The sequence below is a fragment of the Onychostoma macrolepis genome, chromosome 01 (assembly GCF_012432095.1).
Source record: "Onychostoma macrolepis isolate SWU-2019 chromosome 01, ASM1243209v1, whole genome shotgun sequence".
NCBI classification, from domain to species: Eukaryota; Metazoa; Chordata; class Actinopteri; order Cypriniformes; family Cyprinidae; genus Onychostoma; species Onychostoma macrolepis.
In genome coordinates this window covers 3853452-3864701 of record NC_081155.1, presented here as the reverse complement: position 1 = coordinate 3864701, position 11250 = coordinate 3853452, and the positions used below count along the sequence as shown (strand labels likewise).

The following is an 11250-nucleotide window of genomic DNA, read 5'->3' as shown; positions in this document are numbered from 1 at the left end:
TCAGTCACTTGCCGACCAGGTTGGGATTAGGTCAGTAAGAATAGTGGAAGGGATAGTTGAGAACTTTAAAGCTTGTTTCCCCAGGATTCACTTCTGTCATAGATTCTGCATTAAATGATGGTTTGCTATTTAAGACTTTTCCGGCATTAAAAGTTGCCCCAAAAGATTTGGAGATTGAGGAGAACACTAAGGTTTTTTATTAAAAGGTTCAGATTTTTTAGATTTCCAAAGTATAGGGAAGAAAATAGTTTATCATATTTGTGCTAAATCAGTACACTTTCGACAGTTGAGGGAAAGAATAGATACTAAATGGAGGACTTATCTTTCTGTGCCCAGTGATCTAACTCCATCATGAAGGCTGTTGTATAAGCCTCCAATTTCTAAAAAATGTGGATATCTACAGTGGAGAATACTTCATGGCGTGTTGGCCACAAACAATTTTGTTTCTAAGTTCAATGAAATGGTTATATCTGAATGTTCGTTTTGTAAGGCTTCTGATACTGTGTTTCACTTATTTTGTGAGTGTTCAAGGCTTACTCCACTTTTTGTACTTTTAGAAAAACTAATTATGAAATTGGGATTTTTATTTACAAAAACCGTGGCGTGAACAGTGTGTGCTTGCTAATTTTTTATTGGAACAAGCCAAGTTAGCAATCCTGAAAACACATCAATGTAAAAATGTTGGTCAAGGTGTTGACTTGTCTCTTTTTAAATCATTGGTAGAATTTAGGGTTTCTGTTGAATATAAACAAACTGATAATGTACCTTTTTTCAGAATGAGGTGGGGTGTGAGAGATGCTTTAGTGATATTGAATGAGTTTGGAGATATGGTTTTAATTGGTAAAATTACCGGCGCTGACACCACGTCACTGTCACGTGTGGCATCAAAGTACCGCGAGAGCGTTTCGAGAGCAGCCGGCTCACTCGGTCAGCGCAGTTTCTCCAGAGCGACTGCGAGCGCTGATGACAACACAGCTGTTTCACGATTGGCCAAATTCACCACATGACAAAAATGACCTGTGTTTCTAACATCTTCAATTCCAATACAGCTCACAAATCTTATTTTACTGGGAAAATATCACAATTGTGTGAAAAATGGAAGCTAAGCCAAACTTGGAACATTTTATAAAAAGAGATTAAACAATATGGTACTACTACATTAGATAAAATTATGAACAAAAAAGCAAGAAAGACCTATGAAGCTTTTTGTTACTTTAAATTTTTGTAATTTAACCCTTGGTATGAATTGTTTCACTTTACATATTCTCATGAATGTTTATTTGTTTTTGTACTTGTTGTGAGTTGTATATGCTTATACAAACCTTTGTATAATTTTTGCATAATAATAAAAAAATACTGCCCACAAATCTGTTTTTAGAACAGTAAAAGCTTTTTTTACTGTATAGTCACAATGTTATAATGAGTCAAATTTAATAATAAAAAAACACTGATAAACGCTTATTGGTATTTAAATAGTATATGTTTAAGCTGAACTTTATTCTTGAACAGATGGCCTGTATTAAGCAGTATATAAAAAGTGTTTCTGTTGCTCATGAAAACATTTCTAAAACATCCCTGCATTTGACAAATATAGCATGTTATTCACTTCATCTGTGATTAGAGTATGCAAACACCGCGAGAGCATCACTATCGGGAGCAGAAAGAGTCCGACTTCACGCCTCCGCTTTCAGTTCCGCCCCTGAATACAAGCGGCTGCTCTCGCCGATAGGTCTGTGCGGCGCCGCATGAAGTCGAACACACCTATTATCAATCGCCGTAAGTGTGACGTCAAAACAGACCGGCTCGGAATCGGCAGACTGACCGAGAAGGGTATAACTGCAGCCTGGAGATCTCCAAATGGGGGCGGGAACTCCAAAACGGGGTGGGAGCTCCAAATAGGGCGTGGCTTCCTTCCATTGACAGACAGGCACATGACACGCATGCACAATTTTTTCTCCCAATCAATAGGCTTGTTTGAGATGCGCCTTGCCTCGCCTGAAATGTAGGTGAGAGTAGGCGGCTGCAGTGAGGGGAGGACTGAAATAAGCGCAGTCAAGGCGGACAGTTCTGCCCTCTCGAAGTAGAACGAGATCAAACGAGATCAAAGGCAGATATCGCGTTATTCTCACTCATATACTTTGCTGCTAATAAACATAATTTCAGTTCTGTAGCTTTTATATGAATATAAATATGATGAACAAGACACTTAAAGTGCTTGCTATTTAATTCCATACGAAAGGCATATTTATAATCCATTTTTATTTTAATTCAAACATGTTTTTAGATTTTTATATAAACTATGACAACATCACATCTCACACAGAGATCGCACTGTCATAGTGTTTGGGATATTCATGCACAATTTAGATACATAATAGCATGAAATCAGATTAAAAAAATAAAACATTTTAGAAGAGAAGCAGCATCACGGTTGTCTGAACCAATGAGCATTAAGCTGTGTCGTCAGTCAGTCGTTTCCCATCATGCTTTTGGTCAGCGCAGTCGGTGGAGAGCAACTGCGTGCGACTGCTCAATCCGACACAGCCGCCTCACCGTCGCGGGAGCTTTTTGGCACACGTCAGCATGACATCAGAGCAAGGCGGACGTAACTCGGACACTTTTCTAACCGTCATGCATCTCGCGGCGATCACCGGTGATCGGTTCTGCGCAGATTTTGTTCATCTCAAACAAGCCTAATTTCAGCGCAAACTCCGCCCCACAGCTGATTCTAAAGATTGTAATGGTTGTGTCACTCACAGTGTTAATTTAATTTCCTACACTATGCTACAAAAAATGCTAACCCCTAAACCTACCCCACACCTAACCCTAACCTTACCCAGTGAAACTGGCTGCACGGCGGGATTGGTGCTGAAAAGAAAGTTGCAGTTCAGGAGATAAGCAGTTAATATGATTATGCGATATGAGATCTCCGAGCCGGGCCGTTCATAACTCCCCAACCGGACCTAGCCGGACAATGGCACCTTTTAGTTACACCCAGCTTCACTACCCCATCCTACGCTGTGAATTTCAAGCCCCGGGATGCCCCCGTTGCTTAAAACAAAGCCATAGGGTAAAATCTTCCCCTGCGCTGCGCTGCAGATGGGAGTTTTAATTACTCGAACATGTTCTGAGGGCAGAAAGGAAAATGATTGGTTCACAGATTCAACCAATGAAATTGAAGCAGAGGCGGGGTCAGGAAATTTGAACGTGTGTGTGTGTGGAGGAGGGAATACATCAGACAAATACGTTACTGACGCTTCGTGGGAGGCATTTATAACAAGGTAAGTGAATTTACCATATATTTTAATGAAACAAACACAAAAAAAACCTATCTCAAACCTTTAGTGAGATAATTAGCGAACAAAGATGCACAGAGCAAATAATCATGGACTAAATATATCATATATATGCATTTTCATTAGACTGCTTCATCAGTCGATCGCACCAAAGCTGCTAATGAGGTAACTGGAGTAAAACATGCTTTTCCAATGCTACCGCGCTATCTGTGAAACCGATATGAGCGACAACATTACTACTAGTTCAAATCACTTGGGTAAAGTTGGTTTCATATTCGCACATTCACAACATTCACAACATTTCCGCGTTCAATAACTTTCTAATTATATGTGCAAAAATATTTCTTTTGCAAATTCTAATCAGCGACATCATTGTCAACCTACTACCTTTTTTTCCACAATCGAACAAAATGGGCAAGTACTGTTTTAATGGCATATTTACTTGCGAATGTCCGCCGAATGTCCAATGTAGAGCGGTAAGCAACATAGGGACCGTCTAAAAAGTTCTTTTTTTTTTAATTGTGTGCAAAGAGACAATTACTTGTATCACAAATATCACTCACAGTATGCCTTCTAATGTTCCTTTAGCAACAATAATAATAAAAACTGCATTATAATTATGTCGTTTGAAGAGACGTTTAGGAAATGACAAATAATGAACTTGTAATTTTGTAACAATACATACAACTGGTAAATCATGTGTAATCTCCTGAACATAGTTAATGTCTAATTTCAATTTATAATGCTTTTTATTTATTTCTTTGCCTCAAAATGAGCAAGAACTTTGTTGGTGTTAACGATGACATATATGATTTATTTCTATAGGTTTTGAAAGCATGGGTTGACTGCTCCAAAGCAAGTTGGAACATCTTGTCTGGACCCTACAGAACATACTGCAGCCCATGTCTTGCTGTTTTATTCACCTCTGTTTGTTTGTTTGTTTTTTCTGGTTTTAAGTGTGCTTAACACCATTGTAACAGTGTTCTCCAAGTGTTGAGTTGAGATGAATTGCTAAAATAACTTTTATGTTTTCCTGTTGTATGAAATCTTTATTTAACATTACACTCTGACAATATCACAATTCATGTGCATTGATTGATGTTTACAGTCCTGCAGAAATATCACTGTCCATGGTACTGAATCCATCAGATTCTTGACAAGAACTCAGAAAGCATGACAGCAAACAGGTTGCTTATTTTTGGTATTTTGGGTCAACACTTCATAAAGTAATGGCTAAACTTTCTTTAAGATGTTTTATGAATAAATTGTGCCTCACTCACATATTTTACAATTGCTTTCTTTACATGTGTAATTTCTACCAACATTGTATTCAAAGTTTTTCTTCATTGAGACACATTCCAGTTTGATAACTTTGGAAAACAGGCTCACACTTTTCCAAAACACATTTCTAAATAATTAGCTGAAATTGTACAACATAGCAAAACCATTTAAAGGACAAAAATCGCTCTAAATGACACTTTTCCCACATCTCTCTGTTCGATGGGTGCGTACATTGAGACACCTTGCAGTTGGATAACTTTGGAAAACAGGCTCACACTTTTCCAAAACACATTTATAAGTATTTAGTTGAAATTGTACAACATAGCAAAACTGTTTAAAGGACAAAAATCGCTCTAAATGATACTTTTTCCATATCTTTCTATTCGATGGGTGCGTACATTGAGACACCTTCCAGTTTAATAACTTTGGAAAACAGGCTCACACTTTTCCAAAACACATTTCTAAGTATTTAGTTGAAATTGTACAACATAGCAAAACTGTTTAAAGGACAAAAATCGCTCTAAATGATACTTTTTCCATATCTTTCTATTCAATGGTGTGTACATTGAGACACCTTCCAGTTTAATAACTTTGGAAAACAGGCTCACACTTTTCCAAAACACATTTCTAAATAATTAGTTGAAATTGTACAACATAGCAAAACTGTTTAAAGGACAAAAATCGCTCTAAATGATAATTTTCCCACATCTCTCTGTTCGATGTACATTGAGACACCTTCACTTTAAAAAAAAACTTGATATATATATATATCTTGTATTGTCGAACCTTACACAATATTATACTAAGCTTATACTAATAATATACTTGGATGTTGTTTTAATTTTAAAAGAGAAACTAGGCTATACTTGTATTTCATGGCGCTGTCCATGGTCCTGATGCTATCTGCACCTTAAACTTTCAATAATTTTCCAGTCTTTGCCCAAGTTAACCCAATTCACTTTATTATTAAGCACACTCCAAATGACACAGTACACCATGGGGACTGGCTTATTTATTGCATTTAGTTGTCTGTGAAAAGCAGCTATATAAAGCTAAAAATGTCCCATATAGTGGAAAGGTGTTCAAGGTGCACTGTTGCTGAAGTCTACATGTATTGAGCTGTGTGTAGTAAGTTTCCCTGGCCACATAAAATACTATCTTTAATACTATCTAAATAGTAAAGACAAATGACATACAAACTGTATATTCTATATACAGACTTATACATCTTTTTACTACACCACAAAATTTGTGTCTGATTGGTACATCTCACATGGTTTTAGAAATTACATCCTACCAACTCAATCCTACCTTTTCATGAATATGAAATAGAACAACATATAAACACATTGGAAATTTGCATACACCAATACACCAATATCAAACATAAACTAAACACTACAAAACTAATTCCATAACATCTCAAATAGGCAACACATATTCTTATTGTTTTAACACACTTTCAGCATAAGCTCCAAACTGCATAGCTTACCAACACAAATCACAAATCCATGCTTGTTCTTCTGGTGGCACATTAATGTTGAGGCACCGAACATGAAACCACCTCAGGCATGATTCACATTGAATCCGGAAGGGAAATAGGACATGTTGTTAGATATATATAGACATAGTAGAAATTGTTAAAATTACTTTTCAAAACATTTGTTTTCACTTTACACAAGTAGTAAACAGCCAGAAATGGCATAGTGAATACCCAGGTGCTTTGCTCCTCTGTTTGATCTTTTTTCTGATTTTCCACACACACAGCAGTATTCCTGTCTTGACACTGCAATTATTATAACGTAGATAGGATTATCTTTAATCTCTCTGTGTATAACATGGAACTAAACTGTTTGTTCAAAGTGCTTTATACCTCATGCCAGCAAAATCTCTTTGGCTACACTTTTCCTGTAGTGGGTCATCATCTCCGTGCTGGGTGTTATATTAATTATGTTAGGAATTTTGGGAACTCTTCCACCACCTGTTTGGCCATCTAGAAGGATAGTAGTGAGAAGTAACAGACACAGTGTTGTATGGCAAAACGTCAGGACAGTGCTTATGTCAACCACTTTCCCCCTCCATTTACCAGCATCACAAAGACACCACAGCTGGAACTATCCTCCTGAAATGGATGTTTGATTGTGCCAGGTGTCCAGTTCTTATTTGCCCAGTCTGTCTTTTCATTCGTATGAGGTATCATTGTGAAAAAATGTCTGTATTTGGAGAAATGCAGTGTGTTTTTATGGTAGTCTTAAGTAACACCAACTATGCTAATTTACCATTATTATTGTTTTTGAGGTAAACATGCTACATTCAGTTATAAACAAACACTGTCATACGAAACTTGTTGCATATCTCTTCGGCTTTTTCCTTTTCATTTGTACCCATTTGAGAGTCAAGTATGAAAATGGTGTCACATTTAGCATGAAGATACTAAACTGAAGACAAATAAACAAGGAAATTCTAACTACTAAGTCAATTCTCACAAATATCAGTGAAAACATCAAACATTTCTATATGGGCTTATCCATGTTTACATTATATGTGCTAGCTTAACATTTCTATTTGCAGACTTTTTACTTACCACAAACCTCCAGTGGTTGTTGTTGATATTTACGAAAGTGATGAGCCCATCATATTCCTCAAAGATGACCTGTTTATCACAAATGTCAATGATCATGTCTGAGTACTGTCCATAACAAAATGAAGAAATGTAATTATTGTCTCTCACTTTTTTCAATTTCGTCTTTAAGATCCACTCCTTGTTTCATTTAAAATGACACCTGTGGTGTAATAGTCTAGCAGGTACAGATTTGCACCCTTCATTTGAAGCAGAGCTCTGAAATACCAGGCAATAATCTAAAAATATGATATAGCATTTCAATTGGAATCAAATTACTTATCATACTGTAAAACAGAAATATAAATGTAAAATAATGCAATTGCATTTTAGTTTTCATATGTGTACCTCTCCATTTAACCACTCATGTGGCCTCAGTGATTGGAATTCCTGTGATGTAAGAGGGACTCATTCTTCTGCCTAGGAGACCTCAAAACTGCTACAATCAGCTCTGTAGGTGGCTTTTCCATTGCATGTCGACCTATAATGACATGCAGTTCATACAGTAAATAATAGTGTACCTTAATATATGCAATAAATAAATAGTTTTCATTTTTGTATAATGATTTCATTACATCTTCCTCTACATTGAGTACCTTTGCAGGAAGCTGACATGCATCAAAACTTGAACATTTCTTTCTTTGTGTCACATACTTGTGGATCCTTTTTTGGGGGGAACATGTTTTTTTTTTTTTTTTTTTTTGGAACAGAAAATAATCTGGAATTGTTGGATGGGAAATGTTTGTTCTTCTTCATCCAAGTTTCTTGAGACTGATCAAGGTTCATAGGTGGCTCAGTTGTCATTTGCACTGTGTGTTCGTTCATTCACTGCTGTGTGTGTGCAATTTGGATGGGTTAATTGCAGAACACAAATTCCGAGTATGGGTAACCATACTTGACCACATGTCACGTCACTTTCACTTAAAATGTTTGGGACAAGTGGGGTCGGGGCTGAGAGCCGTGGGAGCCACCAAGCCTCACGTTCATGGTTCTCAGTCCCACCCCATGCATTACAATGATAATTATATATTTAATAATCTTTAATTTAATTCAATAATTTCTCATTAATTCTCAAGACACTGCTCCATTGATCATGTGCTGGTTACCCCACTGCACACCTCAGATCACTTCCTGCTCACTCTTAACCTCAACATGGTTCCTGACACAACACATACCCCTCTACATGTCATCTTTCGATGTAAACTAGGCTCACTTTCACCCTCCAGGCTCTCTGTTTTACTTTCATCTTCGCTTCCTCGCTCTAAACAGTTAGCATCTCTTACTCAAACTGTCAAACACATCTTACCAACAAACATACACTCTTTCACATCCTTCTCTCCACTCTCTGAGTCAGAAGTCTCTAAACTCATCCTTCCTAAATCATCCTACTACTTGTCCACTTGATTCTATTTCATCTCATCATATTTCATCTCATTCACACTGGTGTTTTTCCCTCAGCATTTAGACAGGCTCGTATAACCCCACTACTTAAGAAACCCACTCTTAACCTAACTCTTTTAAATAACTCTTTTCCCTTCTTCCTTTCATAGCAAAAACTTTTGAACGAGTTGTGTTCAACCAAGTCTCTGCCTTTCTCACACAGAACAACCTCCTCGACAGCAACCAGTCTGGTTTCTAAACCGAGACTGCCTTGCTCTCAGTTGTTGAAGCCCTAAGACTGGCAAGAGCGGTTTCCAAATCTCCATTACTTAACTAGCTGGATCTGTCCACTTCTTTTGATATGGTCAACCACCAGATCCTCCTGTCAATCCTATTGGCAAAGGGCATCTCAGGAACCGCACTCCAGTGGTTTGACAATTACCTCTCAGACAGGTCCTTCAAGGTATCTTGGGGGGGTGAGGTGTCCAAGTCGCAACATCTAGCTGCTGGGGTGCCTCAGGGCTCAGTTCTTGGACCACTTATATTCTCTGTCTACATGGAATCACTGTCTACATAGTCCAGGCTGGACTATTGCAATGCTCTCTTGGCAGGTCTTCCAGACAGTTCTATTAAACCTGTACAATTAATCCAGAACATGGCAGCAAGATTAATTTTTAATGAGCCGAAAAGAACGCATGTCACACCTCTGTTCATCAATTTGCACTGGCTACCAATAGCTGTTCACATAAAATTCAAGACATTGATGTTTGCCTACAAAACCACCACTGGCTCGGCACCCCTTTACCTAAATTCACTACTTCAGACTTACGTACCCTCTAGAAGCTTGCATTCTGCAAGTGAACGACACATTATTGTGCCATCCCAAAGAGGCACTAAATCACTTTCACGGACTTTTACATTAACTGTTCCCTCCTGGTGGAATGACCTGCCCAACTCAATTTGAGCAGCTGAGTCCTTAGCCATCTTCAAGAATCGGCTAAAAACACATCTCGTCCATCTATATTTGACCCTCTAACTCTAACACACTCTATTCCAAATCTATCTATCTATCTATATCTATATCTATATATATATGTATATAAAAAACACACACCTTGTTATGTGTACTAATTTACAGCGATTATCGTCCATTTGATTGCATAGACACTATTTTAACTAAACTGAGCTAGACAATGACATCTCTGAATTCAGTAATGAAATGCCTTTAACTGAAAATTGAGTATTTAATCTTATCATTATACATTACTGACACTCTGTCCTCCAATTTGATACTGTTAAGTGCTTTTACACAATCTGTATCGTTAAAAGGGCTATATAAATAAAGGTGATTTGACTTGACGTGTACTGTGTTAGGCTAACCACAACTTGTCATAGCACTTGCATTTTATTGCTCTTTTGTCGGTTTTGATTACTTCTACTGTCTTCACTTGTAAATTGCTTTGGATAAATATGTGGTTATAAACATTGTATTTACAATGATCTTTTGTTTTTTGTTGTTAATTATCAACAGCATATACTAACACGATAATCAAAAATGTTCTCACTATACATTTACATGTAAACAGTCAAAGAACATAAAGCACACACAATCTTAAAGTTTTGCTGTCCATCCTGAACCTAACCACAGGTTCTACTCTTCACGACAACGGTAACACTACGAAACCAACATAACAGAAACTTCTGTAAATCCTGAAACTGGGAAGTGGATTTCTAGTTTTGCATAGGGCTAGATCAGGAGTGTAAATCTGTAAATTAAGTACTGCTTAATGTGTTTTTTAGTAAAGGGAAAGACTTTTTAAAGTTTGTTGTTCAGCTATTTTTGACATTTAAAAGAGTTTTTGTTTATGCCGATTTTTGAGGATACCATTATTGTGAAGTGTAGGCCTTGTGGTTAGGCTATGGCTACATGAGCTAAAACTGTTGTTCTCAATGAGTTGATAACCTTTTTTGGTTTGTTTTAGCTCGTTTGCAGGCTGAAAAAGTTTGATGTGAGAGCAAGTGTTATGTTGGCTGTTTGTTCTTGTGAGTATAACTAAAATACATCAATTTAAAGCCAATCACTTGACTTATATGGTCAGCATTTCTATTCTTTCCAATTATATAACACTTATGTGCTTATAGTAGCTACTGATAATCTAAGCATAAACTCCACTCTTCACCACAATGGTTAAAAAACATATATATGTTAAATGTTTGAAAAAAGTAAACATTAAGTTCCAACAGGTTTCTCCATTTTTATAAAAATGCAGAAAACTCACAACTCTTCAAGGGCACCATTCGGAACATCAACAGTACTGGGTGGATCTATATGAGTGAATTGTGTTGAGAACATTCACAGAATATGTGAAATGAAACTGATGTGATCTCATTAAATTAGCATGATTTTTACTCATCAGTACAATTAACTAAATTTAAGTTCAAATAAATCAGTTCAACTGTATGGAAATAAGTGTCATAATTTCATTAATGCTTCAGCTGTTCTGGTATTTTTGACACAACTCCTCCCGTGGCATCAAGATAGAAAGACACAGGAGACCTACTTTGCAAATGATGCAAGAGAATGCTGATGACATACTCTGTGTACAAATGATCAATGAACAGATTCATACTGAAAAGTTGTATGTAGCCTGGTATTTTGTGGCACATTCCTTG

At 37.0% G+C, this 11250-nt stretch overlaps 1 long non-coding RNA gene across 1 annotated transcript; it reads right to left on the bottom strand.

The window, feature by feature from the left end:
* Window positions 1–6669: 6669 nt before the first annotated feature.
* LOC131547837 (uncharacterized) lies at window positions 6670–7359 on the bottom strand. Its single transcript, XR_009273029.1, has 3 exons — window positions 7309–7359; window positions 7162–7230; window positions 6670–6790 (listed from the first exon to the last, which is right to left on the bottom strand). It is a non-coding gene; the product is annotated as an uncharacterized LOC131547837 (long non-coding RNA).
* Between the last annotated feature and the right edge of the window lie 3891 nt (window positions 7360–11250).